Source organism: Hyperolius riggenbachi, chromosome 5 (assembly GCF_040937935.1).
Source record: "Hyperolius riggenbachi isolate aHypRig1 chromosome 5, aHypRig1.pri, whole genome shotgun sequence".
Classification (NCBI taxonomy): Eukaryota; Metazoa; Chordata; class Amphibia; order Anura; family Hyperoliidae; genus Hyperolius; species Hyperolius riggenbachi.
The window spans coordinates 124,452,311-124,474,145 of record NC_090650.1 but is presented as its reverse complement, the minus strand read 5'-3'; the positions used below and the strand labels follow the sequence as shown (position 1 = coordinate 124,474,145).

The 21,835-nt window shown below is 42.0% G+C and overlaps 1 protein-coding gene and 1 long non-coding RNA gene across 2 annotated transcripts in view; one reads left to right on the top strand and one right to left on the bottom strand.

Annotated features, from left to right (window-relative positions):
• OSBPL10 (oxysterol binding protein like 10) overlaps positions 1-21,835 on the top strand; it is a 631,331-nt gene that overhangs the window by 325,735 nt on the left and 283,761 nt on the right. The window lies entirely within an intron of this gene.
• Positions 4,873-21,123, bottom strand: LOC137518398 (uncharacterized). The gene is made up of 3 exons (XR_011020807.1): positions 21,034-21,123; positions 7,471-7,587; positions 4,873-7,179 (listed from the first exon to the last, which is right to left on the bottom strand). It is a non-coding gene; the product is annotated as an uncharacterized lncRNA (long non-coding RNA).

The window sequence follows — 21,835 nt, the reverse complement described above, 5'->3', positions numbered from 1 at the left end:
ATAGTACAAAGTGCTGCAGTAAGCCAGAACACATTAGAATAGCTTTTGGAACTTGTAGGATGATAAAAAACAGGATGCAATTTTTGTTACGGAGTCTCTTTAAATATCGTCTGTATGCTGACAACAGATAAACCTCCATACCCTGGCTCTCTCCACCACCACCATTGATATGATCTCCTTTTGTCTCACAACCATCTCCATCTGGATGCCTGCTGTTTTCCTGAAGCTAAACCTGGACTAAATCGAGCTGATCTTCCCGCCCATCACTACCCCTCCCAAATTGTTACATCACAGTCAATAACCTGAAGATTTATCCCTCCTCTCAGGCCCACTGCCTAGGGGTCCTGGATTCAGTGCTCTCATTTGACCCCCACATCCAAAATGTTACCAGGTCCTGCAAACTCCACCTCTGCAATATTTCTGCAAGATCTCCTTTCTTGACCACCGATACTGCCAAACTATTAATTCATGCCCTCATAATCTCCAGACCGCCCTCCTGTCTGGCCTCCCTATGAACCGAACTGCCCCCCTGCGGTCCATCATGAATGCAGCAACCAGAGTCATTCACTCCTCCCAACATTCCACCTCTGCAGCCCCAATCTGCAAATCCCTCCACTGACTGCTCATTAGTTCCAGCATCACCTTCAAAATACTCTGTTTGGCCTACAAATTCATCCACAATACCTGCCTGACCTTCATCTCTGAGCTTCGCACACGTCTAGCCTTCTGTGACCTGCCCCTGATTACTCCATGCATCGCTCATTCCCATGCGAGACTACAGGACTTTTTCTGGAGCTGTCCCTACTCTCTGGAACTTTCTGGCAGCCCCATCAGGCTCACTCCCTTCTTCAACACCTTTAGGCAAACCCTCAAAACACACCTGTTCCTGTTGGCCTACCCTCCCCCATCAATGCCCTAACCCGCACTGCTGAGCAACTACACATCGTCCCCGCTAGTGTCCCCCTACTCCCCCTCCTTTAGATTGTAAGCATTTGGGCAAGGTCTTCTCTCCTTGTGTTTCCTACTCAATTATGCCACTGCACCAACCCATTGAATGACTAAACTACCTGGACTAACTGATCACCACTCCATTGACTTCCTGTACTTAGCCTCGTACCAAAACATTCTGTGGGGATAATAACATATGGAATGATCAAAACACTATGGCTCATATGCAATTCACGTTTTCTCTTGAGTTTTCTCCTAGGTGATATTGTCACACCTTGTCATAAAATGCTTTTTAAGCCACCAGCAAGCAAGAAAATACTCAGAATACTTTTAATAGTACTTTTTCTCCAGCTTTTTGGTACTTTTTTTTTAATTGTAAATTGCTGAAAAGTTATTTTAACCCGCCTGGCGGTATGACTAATTCCGCCAGGAGGCAGCGCGGCAGTTTTTTTTTTTTTTTAAATCATGTAGCGAGCCCAGGGCTCGCTACATGATAGCCGCTCCCCCCGCCCGCTTCGATCAGGAAATCCCGTTCAAAGAACGGGATTTCCTGGAGGGCTTCCCCCGTCGCCATGGCGACGGGACGGGATGACGCCACCGACGTCAGCGACGTCGTGACGTCATTGGGAGTCCCGATCCACCCCTCGGCGCTGCCTGGCACTGATTGGCCAGGCAGCGCACGGGGTCTGGGGGGGGGGGGGGGCCCGCGCGCCGCAACGGATAATGGCGATCGGGCGCGGGGAGAAAATGTTAATTGCATATGGGCCTATGTCTTGCCTTTGTACATGCATTGTTAGTGAAGCCAGCAGGTGGTGCTAGAAAAAAATATTGTAACTCTTCCTAAATTAAAAAAAAATGTTTTAGTACTAAGCCTAAATTATAAAACCAAAGTACCTAGTAAAAAACATTTTTTTTAAGATCAGTAAAAGTAGATTGCTCTTTATGGCACAGACTCATAATTAGCATTTTTTATATAAAATAGTAATAGAAAACCCTTTATATATCTTCAGAGGGCAACAGATCACACCATTTCATATTGTGTAGAGCTGATTTGGGTATGCTCCATTGATTTTTATTCCTTAATATAATACAGCAGGTGCTTCATTATTAAAACCGTGAAACTTCATCAGTTATTTTAAAGTGTAATGTCTGCCCTTTAACTTCCAGAATTCTCCAAATACTTTAATAAGTTTTCAAACAACTTAACTACATTTGTTTCTTGTATGCCTGAAGCAATGCAAATGACCAAAATTCTAATTATCTGAATCGTTTTCAGTATTTGTGTTACTAATTATCACTTTCGTATCTTTGTAAAATGCTATTTGGGAAAATCTGAGGACAGTATGTCTGTTCCTCAATATTACCAGAAGAAATGTATCATCTCATCATAGAACTGTCAACAGTTGGCCTACAACTGACAACATAAAAGGGAACTGGGTAGACATGCAGCCATAGGGGTAGAACAAAATGGTTTGATCCCAAAACAATGACCATCCTAGCGTTAATGTGACCCTGTAGCAAGAGGGATTTGGAAGTTTCCATATTTATTTATTTTATAACAATGCTGATTGCCTGGCAAACCTGTTGATCCCCTGCCTCCAGTGCCTTAGGCCATTGACCCAGAATGTGTGTAAAAATCAGGTGCACTGATGAAAGTCTGACAACACCCCAGCTGTGTGGAAGGGTAGCGAGAGATGACACGGAGGACTATATGGGATCCAGAGTCTTCCCTCTCCATAGGTGAGTATGTCACTTTTTTTTTTTTAAGATTCATACTGCTTTACTAACAAATACATATGTTGGTGCTTTATAAATACAATAAATAAGATAAAATAATACATAAATTTAATATAAATATAGCAAACAAGTCTTTTCAGACTTTTTTGTGAGATGTGCCTGTAGGGGGCAATATCCATCACCTGCAATTGGCTACATTCAAACCTGAATATTTCTGCGACCATGCATTTACGGAGCCTAATTTTGAAGGGTACAGAGGGGACCCCCTGAACTGCTTTTATGCCAAGTAGCAAACCCCAAACCCTGCTGGTTCCTGAGATAGCTTCAAGCATCTGGGAGTCTGCAGTATGGATGTGGTCCGGGGGTCCCCTCCTTACCCTCCAAATTTGGGGTCTATAAGATGCATGGTCGCAGAGATATTCGGACTTGAATGTAGCCAATCAGAGGGGTGCATTTTGGCACTCTTAACCAATTGGAGATGTGCATTGACACCACACTGGGACTTTCTCAATATGTGGGTAGGCATGGGTGTGCGGGTGAAAGGGCATATATAGATAGCTCTGCCCTGATTTCATCAGCTTGAAATGGAGGTATCCTGAACTAAGACAAAAGGGGATGAAAATCACAGAACCTAACTTGTAGATATAAATCATGGAAAAGAAAACTTTTATTTGGCTTGATATCTTTGGGACAATTAATCAATATGCTATAAAATTCAGTTTAGGTCCATTTTTTTCTTGTACAATAGCTAGCAAATATATCATATGTACTTCAGTCTTGTGACCTTTTCTTTATCTAATTTACTGCATAGAAAAGCTACTGTAGATTAGCATTGCCGGTGGGTAAGCTGGACTAATGATTGGCAAAAATAGTTTTGTTTAATTAGCCACACTGGTCAAATAAATCCTTTTACAAAACAGAGCAACAGGAGGTATCGGCCTACCAATGATTTTAGGATTCTAGACACTAACTACTCTTTATGTGTTTATTTGTTGGACAACTACTAGGTAAGAGACACAGGGCTCTATGCAAATGCGTAAGGGCCACTAGAAATCGCAATGCTAGCAATTTAAACAGTGATTGCGATTTGCGATTTCCATGAACAATTTTAACCTGTTTTGTCTTTAAAGAGAATCTGTAAGGGAAAAAAACCCTCTGAGGGATACTTACCTTGGGAGGGGGAAGCCTTTGGATCCTAACGAAGCTTCCCTGTCCTTCTGCGTCCCTCCGTTCAATTGCACGGGTCCCCCGAAGTGTGGCGAGGTAAATATTTACCTACCGCGATCCTGCGCAGGCACACTAACAGCTTTCTGTTCAGGTTAAGGTGGGAAATAGCTGAAACAGATCGGATACGCTCTACTGCGCAGGCGCAAGTCCTTTGCGCCTGTGCAGTAGAGCAGATACAATTGGATTCGGCTATTTATGCCTTACCTGAAGGAAGAGGCGCCACTGCACCTGCACTGGATCCCGGAAAGGTTAATAAATCTAGCTTGTCCTGCTTGTCGGGGGATGATTCGGGGGAGCCAGCTCTGGATTCCTGCGGTCTACAGTGGTCGGGGAAGCCTCATTGGGACCCTAAGGCTTCACCCTCCTGAGGTAGGTATCCCATAGAGGGTTTTTTTAAAGAGAACCCGAGGTGGTATTTAATTATGTTACTGGGGCACAGAGGCTGGTTGTGCACACTAAGACCAGCCTCCGTTGCCCCATGGTGTGCCTCCATGTCCCCCCTGAGCGCCCCTCCCCCGCCTCCTCCGTATCGGCGCTACCCGCCCGCGTCACTTCCCTCCTATCAGCGGAAGGGAAGGGACACGGGCGGGTAGCGCCGATGCGGGGGAGCGGCGCTAATAGACAGCGCTTAGGTAAACATTGTGCTGGCGACACGCTGCGTGTCGCCAGCACTGCGGGGGGTATAGCGGCGCAACAATGCATTTTGGTTGTTCTGGAACTGAAAAGAGTTGAGATTTGAAATGTTGTTTTTTTTTTTAGCCACCTAAGCCTTTGATTGGTTGAAGTAAACACATTGGAGCATAAACGCACACTGTCTCAGCGCAGCAGGTAGTGTGGGTTCTTATGAGAAGATTTTTTTTTTTATTTTGAAAAGTTTTTATTATCATTTTTTGATAACAAAAAACAAAAACAATGGTAAAATATGGACATCATAAGCATGAATTTACAGCTTAATCTCATTCAAGAACAAGGTATGCATTATCCCACGCAGTGGAGCAAAGATAATTCTTCAGGTAAATGAAAGACAGGCCCGGCAGTTGAAATATCTATTTTGCCAAGCTCAATGTATATAACAGTTATATGGTAACATTGATACCCAAAGTATCCTTGGGACTGCACTCCAGTATATATGGCCTTGGTTAATAGAAAGGGGCTCAGGCGTCATATACCACACCACAGTTGAAAAAAAAAGTGCAAAATAAAATTTTATAAACACCTGACAGAAGTCTGGTAATCTTATTGTCAATTAAAGTAATGTAAACATAACGAACTAAAGGGGTGGCCTCCTAGCTGTGTCCTTACTCAAAGGTAGATAATAAGGAAGAGACGAAACAGATGCAAGGAGATAAAAGAAGAGGAAATAAGTGGAAAGAAAAGAGAGATTTCCTGCCAGGTCACAAAAAAGCATCCAAAAATTCTAACCTCATACAAAGGTGAGTGCTGGTGGGGCCAAATGTAAGCAGTTAGAGTAGTAAGGTAACCAGACCTTTACAGACTATGGAAGGGTATTCTCCAAGATAGCTTTCATTCTATCAAAGCATAGGACATGCTTGAACTGGTCAAAGGAGAGAAGAGGAGACTTCCAGGATGTCGCTAAAACTAATTTTGTATTAACACAGATATGAATGATTAGCGTGTATTAGTTTGTATAGCTGGAACTTTTGGAACTGTTTGATTAGTGGTAGTATATACTACTTGAAACACTTGGACCCAAAACTTAGGGTAAGTTCACTTAGTATGAATAATAATAATAATAGGTTCCCCTTTGGCCACAAACCCTAAAACAAAGTCCATTAGAACTAGTATTAACGATTGGGGATCAAATGCTACTTCTTCTTCATGACTTTATACTGTATTGTGTCTCAACTAGAGAAGTACAAATTGAACGGCTTGGGTTATACTTCCACATTAGCTGGAGATCTTCCATATCTAGGCAGGTACTTTTTGCCATTTAATAACATAAGGTGGCTTGGGAAGAGAGGCGTTTATAGATTAGGAATTTAAGCCCAGGAGAAATTAGACCTGTTGCACAAACATTTTCAAAACAGGTGTGTGTTAGCTGAGAGTCCAGTTTTCAAATTATATGATGGATAAAATGCTTGACTTAAAAATAACAAAAGATCTCCCAGTCTGGAAACAAATGTTTTGATTGCAGTATCGGTAACAAGGTCACAAACCATATGATGTTTTGTGTGCTTTCACTATCTAAAATCAAAAACATTATAAAGTGCAGGAGTTCAGTGCTATGTGGGAAAACCAAATTACTCCTATGTTTAGACCGGTCCTAGACCTTAAGTGTAGCATTAGCGGATCTTTGATAAATCTGCATTGAGAGAGCATAAGCCACAATAAATTGTCTAAGCATACTGTAAGGGTGAACAAATAGATGCCTCCATCCCAAGCCCAGCAATAGTTGCTTTGTGAGGACAATTTGTGGTTGGTTGGAGTATTTGGAGAGTTTCTGGAGAGTTTTTTGTCTGCTTGTGAGACTGTGAAGATATATGAGACAATGGTTTTGCTGTTATGTCTGGCAGTATTGGCCAGAAGAAGAAGGCCCAGAAGATACTGGGTACATCTGATCCTAGAAGAATGGGAGAAAAAAAAGTAGTTCAGGACCCTGTATGCTAACCTCTGAGCACATCTGGAAAAGTTCTTTGCCTACACTTGGATGTCCATAGCAAGGTAAGAAGCATTGCATGATATGCATGACTACCTGTGCTTGGAGGCCTATGATATTAGTACATAGTCCTCGCCCTCCATGTAATAGGGCTGTTGGTATGGACTGTGAGAATAGGGAAGGTAAGTCATGGCCACGGGTGGGCTAGGCTCATGCTGAGGGAGTATTGGGGCTGTTCCTAACAGGGGTTGCACTGGAGTCTGGTGGCAAATAACGATTTAGAGTCTCCATCATTGCAATGCCTGCATCCATTTTTCTGTTTAGGGGCCTATTTGAAGAGTGGAAAGTAGACTCACATAGGTCACATTTTTCATTATCCAGGTGCTTAACAGCCTGCTGGATGGAGCTGAGAAGTTGGTCATCAAATTGTGACCTACCACTTGACATCCCACCTCTTCGTGACCTTGATGCCACAACTCTAGGCCTAGTAGATGCAGACAGTCTGGGTTCTGGGGGTGGAAGCAACAGATGCTTCTGGAGCACAATCCTCTCCTGTTGCTTCAGAGGTGGGAGCAGAGACATCTCCCCTATTTGTGGTGCCTTCTTCCAACACATTCTCTGGTTCTTGACCCAGAAGGCTATGTTCAGTTCTGTGAAATAAAAACATTTGCTAAGCAAGCAAACTTGTTTTTGGTTGCTGTTAGGGATGTTCATTGGAAAATCATTTCTCCTTGCATTCACATTTCATGTAAATGTTGTGCAGCTGTAACTTTGAACAAAAAAAATTGTCAGTAAATTAATTTAATTGTTCCAATTTCATTCTGCATTTTACTTACATGAATGTTAAAAACATAGAGCTATTATTTGCATCTCATTGATTATCCCTAGTTGCTACAGGCTACATGTCTACAGTAATACTCAAACTTGCATACAGTACTTACAGCCCGATTTCTAAGATGGGTCTCAGGAACTCCTTCTCCTGAAGTCATGCTTCTTTTTGTCAATCTCCCTGCTGATTATTTTGTCACTGGACTTCCAGCATCTTTTGATATCAACAACTGTAAATAAAATGAAGGCAAAAAAAAATAATTCTGCATTTTTTTACTTTCTTTTAGGCGTCTTTCATCACGACATAGTCACATCTCACGTTCAGATTGGAGAGAACTACAATCTCGAGGATCGTCCTGGAGACCTGCACCCTGCTATAGGAAAACCTTCAGCCATACTACCTCAAGTTTCCCAATGCTGGGAAGTGGGAGGAAATTGCTGCTAGCTTCTGGTACAAACAGAATTTCCCCAACTGTCTCTGTGCGGTGGATGGAAAGCATATCAGGATGGTGAGGCTGGTGGCAAGTGGAAGCTGTGCTTCAACTGCAAGAAGTACTTTTCCATCATGCTGATGGCTTTGATGGATGCAAACTATCGTTTCTTGTATGTTGATGTTGGGGTGCTAGGCAGCAACAGTGATTCCTGCATTTTCCATCGCATCTGCTTTGGGGTGAAACTAAGAGGGCAGGCATTACTTCACCACAACCGTGGCCTTGAAGAGGAGAGCCTGCTCGCCCTTACATGTATGATGGCTTTGGATTGTCTGAATACGTTCTAAGGCCTTATGCCCAAAGGCCCTTGTTGGCTATCAGAAGGGTACTCAAGTAACAACTGAGCGGCGCAAGGAGAGTGGTGGAGTGTATGTTTGGCATACTTGCCAATAAGTGGTGCATTTTCCACTCCAGCAAGAAAATGACCCCTGCCAATGCACTCATGGTTGTCAAGGCAGCCTGTGTCTTGCATTAGTATGTTCAAGACATGGAGGGCAAAATCATCAAAGAGGAAATCTCATCTGCTCCTTTTAGTAGCCTCACAGGATCTACATAGAGAGACACCATACCTGCACTGACTATGAGAGAAAATCTAGCCTGAAGGGTCTGTTCCTTAGCAGGATAATTTTTCCAAGTCATCCATGTGCCTATAAAATTCTGAACTTCCCTTTAGTTTGTTATTGTAAAAAATAAAGGTTTTTTTTTTTCCTCAACCTCTCTTGCTTTTTATTGTTATCTATAGATATATACCATAGCAAGGCTGGAGGAGCACCCACATCTACGGTAAGTAGACAATGCTTACCCCATGCCTTCAGGGGAATACTCAGTGGTAGGTGACAGCGACAGGGTTTCACGCATCTCTTGGGGGAACAAGGCAGCAGTGCAATAGTGCTGAAGGACAGCTCCATAGCGCAAACCGTCGCTCGGCATGTAAAATCATCGCTTAGCAAAGCACATCGCTCAGGTGAAACCAGCAATTGAATTTGCCATTAAATTCTGATGTCCAGTGATAAGAAGCTTGATAAGAAGCTTGCATACTTAAATCCATTGTTGTTTTTCTATCAGGAAAGGGAATATGCTTATACTGTAGTGCTTTTTAAATTTGAATAATTTTAATTGGAGTGCCTCCAATTATTTTTTCTCAAATAAGTATTTATTGAGAATCAAAATGATACAAAACAAAAATCAATGACATATACAATTTTAACAATTGCAGTACCAACTGTCACACAGCACTTCTATAATCACCAGGTACAGATAATCCCACTATACCAGAAATGGATAACACACACACCCTTCCGGTCAGAAAAAACTAAACCAGATCAGGAGTGTTCATAAACTCATATGTGATCCCTCAGGTTCAGATGCAAAGTCCTTTAGTTTACTATCCTAATACACATAAAAGTCCCAATTAGGATCAGGGGCATAGCAATAGGGGTTGCAGAGGTTGCGACCGCATCAAGGCCCTTGGGCCAGAGGGGCCCCGAAGGGCCCTTCCTCAACTACAGTATTAGCTCTCTATTGGACCTGTACTCATAATAATCACTTCTATATATACTTTGAATAGTACCTCCTCTTCTTGCACCTCTGACACTGTAGTTGCCATTGGCAGATTTTGGTGCACCGTACCAATTGTTATGTATAGAGTGCTGGGGGGCAGCATTGTAAAACTTGCATCAGGGCCCACAACTTCTTAGCTACACCACTGATTAGGGTTCCTGTTGCTCTGCAGTTTCGGATCGAGTTTGCTCCTTCTTAAAACTTTAAAATCATTGACCAGTGCTGCTCAATCCTTAGTCACTCCCACTACCAACACCACGTGGAAAAATACTCACCAAAACAGTTGAACCACTAATGAAAATGTTCGAATGCACCCGTGAATGCCCTACAAGCGCAATAGACCTTTTTCATTAGTGGTTTAACTGTTTTGGTGAGTCGCTCTCCACGTGGTGATGGTGGTGGGAGTAACTAAGGATCGAGAAGAAATTCATTTATATATATGTAATATATATATATATATATATATATATATATATATATATATATATATATATATATATATATATATATATATATATATATATATATATATATATCTCACACTAGTGTTAATTTCTTTATATATACTAACTACCACAAATATATCTATCTCTATTGATTAAAAATTCTTCTGCAAAATAGCAGTGTATCAAAACTATACTGTATCATCTCTGAATACACATATAAAACAATACGTTTGATGAATCAGTGCAATATTAACCTTTATAAACACATTTAGAATAATCAGAATGCAATCTAAATGATAAGTATACCAGAGATCATACTTATATCACATGATATCAAATACCTTATCAAGCAAAAAATTCCCATACTTCATTCATCAAAGGGAACTAGGTGCAGAGTCACCGATTGATACCAATAGTGTTGGGCCTATAGCGATAAGTGAGTGCCTCCAATTATTGACAGTTAGTTTAACCACACTTCACCACTAAGGGCTCTTTCACATTAGATAATGCGTGCACAAACCCGATTTCGTGCTCACGTTATGAATTACGGCCTAACTTCGAAGTTGTGATTCGATGCATATCAGCGCCGCTAGTTCTAGTTCACCCGACTGGAAAACGCCAGTTCTTGACGATTAAAAGCTCCCAGATGCGTTACAATGTAATGCTCTGGAACGCTTTGTCAAGTGTGAAAGGTAACATGAAAGTCAATAGACTTTCATGTTACCCTGCTTACCGCATCCTAGGAGCGATCCGTCAAAACGGATGGATCAGCTCCTAGTGTGAAAGAGCACTAAGGGCTGGAACCCACAGGAGCGCTTTTGGCAGCGTTTTGGCAGCACTGCGATACGCTAGCAGTTTGCCAAAACGCTGGGCTAATGTTAATGGATGGGGCAACTTCCACAGGAGCGTTTGCGTTTCTCAGAAACGCAAACGCAGGACATGCAGCATTTTGGGAGCGTTAGCGCTTCAATGCAAAGTATTGAAACGCTAGCAGAAACGCTCAGCAAAACCTAAACTGAGCGGTTTTGCTAGCGTTTTGCGGTTCAGCACACTGTAACAAAATTAAAAATTATTCACAGGACCAATCAGGATAAAAACGCGAAACGCAAAACGCTACACAACCGCTGAGGAAAAAAATACACTGTTGCAAAACGCGACCGAAAACTCGCATGAATCAGCTTGCAAACCGCTCAGGCAAAACGCTAGCGGTTGCGTTTAGCGTTTGCGGTTTGCAGTGGGTTCCAGGCCTTAGGGTTTTTTTTTCCCCTTATGGACTACAGCAATTCTCACATTTCAGCACTCCTCCCATTCATTTGCCAATAAATCTATCACTACTTATCACACCAAAATGATCTATACATTATTTTTTTCACCACCAATCAGGCTTTCTTTGGGTGGTACATTTGGCTAACAATAATTTTTTTCTATATGCATTTTAGCGGGAATAAGAAGAAAAGAAAATGAAAAAAAATCAATTATCTCTTATTTTTCAGCCATTATAGTTTTAAAATAAAACGTGTGACTGTACATAAAACCCACACATTTTATTTGCCCATTTGTCCTGGTTATTACAACATTGAAATTATGTCCCTAGTATAATGTATGGCTACAATATTTTATTTGGAAATAAAGGTGTTTTTTCCATTTTTTATTTTTTTTATTACTCTCTCTTATGTGCAAAGAAACAATAATATAGCCTCACGGCATACGTATTAAAAAACTACCAGTATGTCCCTAATGTAACAATTTGTGTATTCTGTCACTTTAGCTCTTTTTTTTTAACTATAGTAACTGCGAGGACAGAAAGGGGTTAATATGGTTTTTATTTCTCTTGGGGTTTTTTGTGGACAAAGATAATAGTGAGGTGCGTTATTATGGACAAAGATAATAGTGAGGTGCGTTATTACATTTGTCCACTAGATGGCACTGTCACAAAATGAAAGCTGAATCATAGCTTTCTGTAAAGTAGTGTTTTTTGTTTGTTTTTGTTTACAATTTTTAATGAATAACCTCTGCTGTTGGTTACAGCAGAAATGATTAATAAATCTGACACTAAGATTAGTGAATGGGAACATGTTGCACACGTGACGCCCATTGAAACACACAGCCAGTTATCTACGCCTCAAGAACCATAAAGTACTCCCGCGGGGCGTAGATGTACTACTAGTTCACAGCTAGTGGGTAAATTATAGACAAGTATTCTTCCACAGTAAAGGAATATGTTGTGCAAATGCAATGATTCTAATAATTTCAATGTGTAATAAATAACATGTTTCCTGTGTATACTATTTAAAGAAATAAAATCTTTAAAGGTGTTACAATTTACTTTTTACTCATAATCATAATTCCGGAGTGCTTCTCACATGGAGTTTATTTAACTGCATTGACCCGAAACAGAGACTAAGGAAGTGTTTCATTTTTATAGTCTAATCAGCCCTTTTTGTTGTGGTGTGAATGCAGAAGATGTGAGATAGTGAAGCTCAGGGGTATACACAGAAATTTGGAAGGGACTTTCCTGCAGTTTGCAGATCAAAGCTTATTAATCTATTACTTGCCATGTCAGACTACAGTTTAGTTCAAGTCAACACACGCCTGACTCACTGTCAGCGTATTTCATCTCTATGCCAGGGGAATCAATATTTTCAAAATTCAAAAGACAAAGTGGTTTGTAGAATGCAGAGCTTATACACAGGGGGAGAGCTGTAAATGAAGTACGTTCTGTCCAGAATTACTTGTCAAATACCTCCTTGCTTTACCGGGACTTTATGAAGTCAGTCTGTGTTGGGCCCCATGGCAATTGCCTCACTGTAGAGGCTACTCTAGCAGCTCTTGTCAGCTGAAACCTGGCAAGAGAAAAATCCCAGCACAGGTGTCCAGTCTACCACAGAGCTCTCCGCTGATCCGCTTATGCATTATTCCGATGCAATATATACAGGTAGTATTTTGTAGTTGCTGTTATGATTCTTCTGTGAGATTTTAGGAACACGGAGTGCATATTGCAGCAATAGTGTGCAAACTTACTACATGGTTTTCCAGAGGGTAATTTTAAAAAGCAGCACAACAAAACACCTTTTTTTCAAGTGCACTTCCATTTTTTATTTTTTGTCGAATTCATCTTCTATAAGTAATTGCCCAACTAATGATATAAATAGTTTAATCGCCACACTTTTATGTTGGGCAGTGCTTTCATCATGGTTTGAGTGCCTTAAATACTGTATTTTAATTTAGGAGAAAAAAAATACAAATATGTGTATATACTAGGAAGTACAGCCCTTATACCATGTATTTAATTTTACTAATCTATCAGGAAGCTAATGCGCCAAGTGTGTATATATATATATATATATATATATATATATATATATATATATATATATATATATATATATACACTTATACACTGCCTTGGGATTCTCTCATACGAGCAGCTGAAGAGGGTGAATTTACCGCCTGTCTTCTGCTCTCCGTCACTGGCAGCCCCACCATGGAAGTACATCTGAACGTGGCGGCAGACATGCTCACACACAACAAGTCATGTAATGCCAACACGAGTCAAGCGCAGAGGGGATCAGTGAATAATGGCGCACAGCGCCTATGCATAAAAATGGCGCCGCATTAAAAAGATACGCTTATCGTTATTTATCGTTAGTACTGCATAATAATGGCGCACAGGGAAAAAAGAAGAAAAACGGCACACTCTAACGTTATTTATCAATAGTGGCACACACTAACGTTATTTATCAATATCTCCCTACATAAGCCAAACTGCAGATGTTATTTAACTGCAAAACGGGGAATGGATTTAATGTAACACTGTCAAGGTTAGGGTTAGGCACCACTGGGAGGGTCTTAGGGTTAGGCACCATCAGGGGGGGTCTTAGGGTTAGGCACCACCAGGGGGGTCTTAGGGATAGGCACCACCAGGGGGGTGGTTAGTGTTAGGCACCACCAGGGGGGTGGTTAGTGTTAGGCACCACCAGGGGGGTGGTTAGGATTAGGCACCACCAGGGGGGGTCTTAGGGTTAGGAACCACCAGGGGGGTGGTTAGTGTTAGGAACCACCAGGGGGGTGGTTAGTGTTAGGCACCACCAGGGGGGTGGTTAGTGTTAGGCACCACCAGGGGGGTGGTTAGGATTAGGCACCACCAGGGGGGGTCTTAGGGTTAGGAACCACCAGGGGGGTGGTTAGTGTTAGGAACCACCAGGGGGGTCTTAGGGTTAGGCACCACCAGGGGGGTGGTTAGTGTTAGGCACCACCAGGTGGGTGGTTAGTGTTAGGCACCACCAGGTGGGTGGTTAGGATTAGGCACCACCAGGGGGGTCTTAGGGTTAGGCTCCACCAGGGGGGTTTAGGGGTTAGGGATAGGTACAGAGAGGGTTCTGTGTGTTAACAGTAAATAACAATAAGGCTTTAACGTTAAATAACAATAAGGCTTTAACGTTAAATAGCGATAAGCGGCAAACGGATTAGCGGCAACACCGTGCGCCATTATTCGCAGGCGCCATTTTCAGATGGAAGCAGCGCAGAGACGCGTGTTGTTACAAATGCTGCCATTCAGCTGCATTTTAATTTTACATGAATGGCGCTCATGGGAAGCAGATGTGATATTGAACAAGGGTGCAGTTCAGCCTCCCTTCTGAAAGAGGCCTTACTCTGTAACTCTCTCATGCTTCCAAACTCACCTCTGATCAGACATACTATCGGTCCAGCCTCTCTCTCCCTCATCTAGATTTTCCCTGTCTCTCTCTCCACTAGATCTCTCAATGAAGTGTCCTTTCTACTTTCCACGATTCCATTTTCATAAAAATTACATAGAATATGTTTTTTTGTTTTTGTTTTTTTGATCAAGTGATATAATTTATTTTCCATTTCAGTTATCATGATGCATGTATATAGTGCTGATATTTTCTGCAACACTTAGCAGAATATGCTAAATATCTCATGTCACTAACTGTCCCTGTAAGGAGCTCACAATCTTAAAGTGGACCTGGACAAAAAACATTTCTTTGTTACAGATGATACAAATCCTAAAATAAATGTGCACAGTTTCTACTTCCTGATTCATGGAAGCAGACATATTGTTTATATTATTTGTATTTATATTTGTTGGGGGATCAAATTACAATTTGTGATTAGACACAAATGAGGGGGAATTAAACCGCTTAAAGTGAACCTTAAGCTAGAAAAAAAAAAATGAGTTTTACTCACCTGGGGCTTCTACCAGCCCCCTGCAGCAGTCCTGTACCCTCGCAGTCACTCATTAATCCTCTGGTCCCCCGCTGCCAGCTAGTTTCGTTTTTGCCAACAGTCCCGTCAGGACTGGCCACGCGTAGCTTTTTCCACATTCCCGACTGTAATTAGCGCTATTGCGGGCCGCAACGCGTATAAAAATACGTGTTGTCGCATATCTATACGTGCGTAATGCGGCAACGCGTATTTTTGTACATGTTGTGGCCCACAATAGCGCTAATTACAGTCGGGAATGCAGAAAAAGCTACGCATGGCCAGTCCTGACGGGCCTGTCGGCAAAAACGAAACTAGCTGGCAGCGGGGGACCAGAGGATTAGTGAGTGGCTGCGAGGGTACAGGACTGCTGCAGGGGGCTGGTAGAAGCCCCAGGTGAGTAAAACTCATTTTTTTTTCCTGGCTTAAGTGTCCCTTTAAACTCTAAATGCATTCAGGGTGCATTTCTCTATTTTTTCCTTCTGTCCTGTGCAAGAGTTCAGGTCCACTTTAAAGGGGAACTGAAGAGAGAGGTATATGGAGGCTGTCATGTTTATTTCCTTTTAGACAATACCAGTTGCCTGGCAGCCCTGTTGATCCTCTGCCTCTAATACTATTAGCCATAGCCCCTGAACAAGCATGCAGCAGATCAGGTGTTTCAGTGGTTCAGACTTATAAGTCTGATCTGACAAGACTAGCTGCATGCTTGTTTCTGGTTTTAATCAGATACTACTGCAGAGAAATAGACCAGCAGGGCTGCCAGGCAACTGGTATTAATTAAAAGGAAATAAACATGACAGCCTCCATATACCTCTCTCTTCAGTTCCCCTTTAAGTTCTTGTCCTAGTGTAATGTCCTTCCCATAGACTAGCACTAATTTGGGGAAATCAAATTAACGTACAGATATGTTTTGGGATGTGGGAAGAAGCTGGAGTGCCTGGAGGAAGAGAATGAGAACACAGCCTAGTATGGGACTGAAGCGCTGTAATTGAGAGTTGCCAGCTATGGCAGTGGTTCAGCAACTTGGTTGACACAATGGTTCAAATTCTCATTTTTCTGTTTGCATGACTGGCTATAATTAGATAGCACCAGGTGGTTCCAAAGACGGACCCCACTTCAGGTTTTAAAGTATTAAGAGTGCCAAAAAGTCTGTAAAATGTGAAAAACCAAACAAGCAGGTTAATCACGAAAGTGTGAAGTGCCCTGCGGGACAATCAAAAAGTGCAAATTAACATGATAACGAGTATCGCAGGCCATGCTAATAGCGTAACTTGCGGTACTTGCGGTCAGAAATAAGGTTATTATTGCCATGCGCTTACTGTGCATTGCAATATTACCACAATTTGATGAATCAACCTTTGTGTTTCGGGGTATTACCTGAGGAAAGGGAACCACCACGAAATGTTGTGCTCAATCTTGTGCTGTGATAAAGTTATGTACTGGTAACTGCCATATTTATTACAATAAATTACTTCTATTTATGCTACAGTTGAGCCCGGGGCCATATTCTTTGCTTTGAAAGCAGGTTAATCAATACAGTACTGGGATGATAAAGTGCATGTGTGATAATGAATACATAATCTGTAAAATAAAAGTTTATAACAAAGCAAACCAACATCCATAAATCAATAATTAATGAATGAACAAACAAATATACGCAAACGAATCATAGTGAGCAGCAGATCTAACTGCCTGAGGTAGCTTAAGAAGGGGCTCAGATTCAGTTCTAATACTTTGTACATTACCTTTATTTGTATACACTGGCATTCACGATCAATATTCACCATTACCCTTTATATAAGTGACATTTGATAAGTTAGTATACTGACCCACATACAGATAATTTAGACACATTAAAGAGGAACTTTACTGAATGTAATTTAATGATTAAAATTGCTTATATTTACAATATTTACTTATAAATGATTTAGTCAGTGTTTGTAATATCTTTCCTCATCCTGATTTAGGTACATTCTTTAGGGGCCGTTTTTTACTAGGGCGATTAGCGGGTAATTCTAACTATATGACAGTGATCTCATTGCCCTGAATGCCATTAATCGCCCGTGTTGCGTGTAGCATTTTGCCGCAATTCTCGAGCTATCGCGGTACATTGCTTAACAAGCACTGATCGCGATCGTTCTGATTCGTAGCAGTATACAGTGATTTTACTGCGCTAATTGCAGTAAAATCACCCACGCAAAATGGAAGCGCTACCGCTTTGTGCTTTTAAGTGTGAATGGGCCCTAAATGTCTCACAGCTGGCAATGTCTTACTGCTGGTAGGGGCATCACAGTGGAATGTTTGTTCACTATGTGTTCTGATGTCAGTACAAACAGCACAGAAATGCTCTAGGAGGAGATTCAGCATATCTAAACAGCGTAGACTGAACATCACTGGGAAGACAGGTCTACGTAACAATTTGCAGCAATATTCAGCTGCAACCAGGAAATGAACGTAAAATTGGGTATCCTGATTAATGTAGTGCATTCTGCTGTATGTTGTTACAGTGCCTCAGTGACAAATGTAGTATACTGTATCTCATTCTATTACACAGTATACAAACCAGTTACTTGATCAATTGCCTGATTTGTATGTGTCACTATTCTTGATAAAGTGATGTCCGCTGAAAAATAGAGAAACACTATGTGTGAGCAATGATAAAGTATTTTTCCCAGAAAGTCCTGTTACCTGAGCATATTGCACTGTAGCGGAGTGTCACAGGGAATTTCGAGTCCTGTGAAGATGCAAAGTAACCAGGAGACTCTTCATCCTCCATCACAGAGCTAAAGTTTGTGGTCATCATATAGTGATCCAATAGGTACTGGTGGTGAATTTTTGACATATTGTTGAATTGCTGAAATACTATTGTGACAATCCAGCCCCGCGATCCCGTCGAGATCTGCTCCCGTTAGCGTACGCAGGAAGTACGGGTGCAGACGGACAACGAGACCGGTTGCTGGATCGTCAGAGGGAAGAAGAAAGAAAAGGAGACAGAGCATGCCAAACCCGTCTAATCTGCTCCTGTTAGCATACGCAGGAAGTACAGTGAACAGACTGACAATAAAGATTGGTCGCGCATCTGCCGACAATATGTAATGGGGCAAACATTCACCAATCCCGTATTACTAGGCCACTGTTGCCATGCAGGTCTCATGCACTAGAGACTGCTGGAGGCAAATTCACTGTGTGCGTAGTAAACGGTTAAGATTGGTTGGAGGTGCCCATACATGTACAATTCTGATTTTATATACAATCAGTAAACAAAAAAATATCGATTTCGCGCTGGAAATCGGGTAAATACACTGCCACCACTCTCTCACGTTCTGTAGGGAGGAAAGAGACTCCCGCTATCATAATACGGTAGCCAGCCCAATCACGTTCAACACGCTCCAGTCACCGTTCGGGGAATAGTCACTTCCGACGGCTTAAAGACTGCGAGCAATGTGACGTTAAAGAAAGGTTACTGGGTCCCTATATGATGCAATGTTGAATTGTATTTACAATCGAGAAACGAAAGTTATCGATTTCACATGGGAAATCTGGTACTATCTAATCCTAAAAGGTAGAAACTGTTATTTACAACCTAGCTAGCAAATCAACAATTTATAAGCAAATCATAAAACAATGTGGTAGTATGACTGACTCTTCAGAGGGCAGATTCATTATAGCAGCAATCAGATGAGATCAGAAAAGGCACAAGACTGAACGATAAAATCGTTCAGGTGGCCATACACTGGCCCGATTCGCTGCCGTTTCGACAGCAGATTCGATCACTGGGATCGAATCTGCTGCCAATCATTCGCGCTACACGCCGAATTTCGATCCTTTTCGTCCGATCTTGTCGATCGCTCCGTGCGGAAAATTAGCGTCGATCACCCGCGGGTAGGGAGCGCGTCGCTAGCGGCGTTCGAGTACCTGACGACCGACGCAATAGAGCCGCATACATTACCTGCTCCGCCGGCACGTCTACGCCCGGTCACCGCTGCTCCGTGTCCGCGCTGGTCTCCGGCATGCTTCAGTTCCTCCTGCCCGGCAGGAAGTTTAAACAGTAAAGGGCGCTCTACTGTTTAAACTTCCTGCCGGGCAGGAAGAAGTAAAGCATGCCGGGGCCGGAGACCAGAGTGGAGACGGAGCAGCGGTGACCTGGGGACTGGAGTCGCGCTGGCGGAGCAGGTAATGTATGCGGGCGGGGGAGCGGCGGCAGCACCACCACCACCACAACAGATTGTGAACGGTTTCAGGCTGAAATCGGTTCACAATCTGTTTGCAGTAAAGGTAGCCATACGATCCCTCTCTGATCAGATTCGATCAGATAGGGATCTGTCAGTTGGTCGAATCTGATGGCAAATCGACCAGTGTATGGCTACCTTTAGTTTATTTCTAAACTACATACACACAGCTTACTTTAGAACAGATTGATTTGACAGAGGGAAGAGAGGAAAAGAAACAGAATGTCCGATTATATACAGTTCAAATACCGTTATTGGTAGTCCATGCGGCAATCGCATGTCTTTGGCGAAAGTCCCAAAATGGCGGTTGCCATGCGGCCAACAGGCCTTTGTTAGAAATAGTTCCAAGATGGAGGTTTTGGCCCGTGTCCTTGCGGGCTGCCAGGATGTTACTAGGCATCAGATTGAAGGTAAAGGACCTGGACTTTTGGGTCATGGCAGTTTTGTTCCTCACTGTAGGTGGGAGGAGTTAAGACACATACAAGTCCAGCCTTGCAATTTTAATTAAGGCAGTGCCCCCTTAGGCAGGGAGAGGTTTTGGGCCAATTCATATTTTGCCTGCTCTCGGCATGCCCGTAGGTAATATCAAGAACCCGAATGAATATTCACAATCAGCGTAAGTGTGTGAATCTGCTAATACCAAACACGAGGAGTCTGGATCGCTAATAGCACCGTCCCCCCCCCCCTTTCACCTTACTGGCACTGGTTCCTAAAGATCCAGAGGGCTGAAAATCTCTCAGGACCAGTGTCATGTGGAATCTAATAAACTCCGTAAATTGGAGGGAACTGCGATCTTGGGAACACCAGAAATATTACCAAACTGTGCCTATTTATTAAATATAGTTTCTACAGTTTGTTGAATCTTTGGGTGCCGCCAGATGGCGTGATAAGGATCATTCCTGTCTCCTTTCAACTCAGGCCACAATGCAGCTAAGTGTCGGACTCCTGCTGGGTCGGTTCCAAGCCGTCTACCAGTGGAGGCCTAAATTGGTTCTGTCAGGCTGATATCTCACCTTCCTCTGATGGATGAGCTATAACTACCCAGCAAGGCTAGGTGACAAATTCCACCCTTGGATGCGAGAAGCTATGTAGTTAGCCAGTGTTTGACAGCAGCCAGAGAGTAAGGGAAAAAAAAAGGTTGGTTTAAGCCAAAATGTCATTTTTACTATTTTGCAATGGGATTGCGCTTATGACGGCATGATGCATTCGATATGTCGTATCGAAGGCGTCACAACTATACTAAAAAAGTAGTGCAAAACTGAACAAAGGACATTGTTTCAGGACAGTGCGCTCAGCCACCCTTCCTAAGCTGCCACAGGCACCATCCATGACATGTAAACTGATCGTAAGTGGTTTAAGAACCAGGGAAAAATATTAATAGCAAACTGTATATAAGCACTGCTGAGTAAAGTGTTCAGAAGTCAGATGTGGCTATGTAAGTGTGAATGTGGTGTAGTAATGGCTGAAAGCCGGTCATATATATTCAGAATTCAAACATCTGTAATATCCTGTGAAAGTAGTTATGATTGCTTGCCATGAACATTCACAGTCTGAGATGGCAGCTCTGTCTGAATCACTTCATATAACCTTTTACAATACAACTATCCTTATTATTGAAGGAAGGTCAAAGAAAACCTAAACTACACTTTCCTTTAATTGATCTCCACTCTGCCATGATCTGCATACTTAAATTACATTGCTTTTAGTGATAAACACTGCCATCTTACCTTGCTTGGCCAGAACTGCAAAAACTAATTTCTCCGTATCTTGAGGATTGCTATTTACCTTCTTACTGACATGATTTGCCTCTGATAGTCCTTTTTTTTACTCTAAGCAGTTCATTTCTGGCTCTGCATCTTTGAGATAAGTTTTTACACAGGAACAAGAAGGGCAGTGCAGGAAGCCAGCTTCTGCTAGCAGGAAGTGAGAATATCTGAGAAATGGGACATCATAAGTTCAACATCTGTACATAAATCTGCACCAGAAGAGACTATTCAAATAGCTTTTATTTATAGAAAACATCCAGAGTTCAGGTTCACTTTAAAAGAAGCTGTCAGGGTCAATGCTGGCTTGCATCGTAGATAACAGTACTTTAGTATTTGTTTTCCTGTAGAAAATATTATTCACCATAAATTCCAGTGAGCTGTGTGTCCCTGTATGTTGTATTCAGCTCTTAAGAGCTGTGTTTACTTCAAAATTTATATCCTTACATTCTCTGTTGGTATCTCTTTCACTTACCACAATAAATTTCCATTTGCTTTCTGCATTCCATTTGGCGCATATTAGTTACGGATTTAGATAAGGTTAATGGACTGGAAAAGCTGATAGGGAAGCAAGCATTCGCTCTTTTTCACTAGCATCTTACAAATATGTGTACTGATTTTTTTCTTATTAGTTTAATAATATGCATTATGATAAGACCGCAACAACAGCCTCACTCTGCCTATATATGCACAAACATTTATATTTATAGAGAAAAATTCCAAATGAAAGAAAGGATTAGTCACTTAGCCTTGTGTATGTATTGTG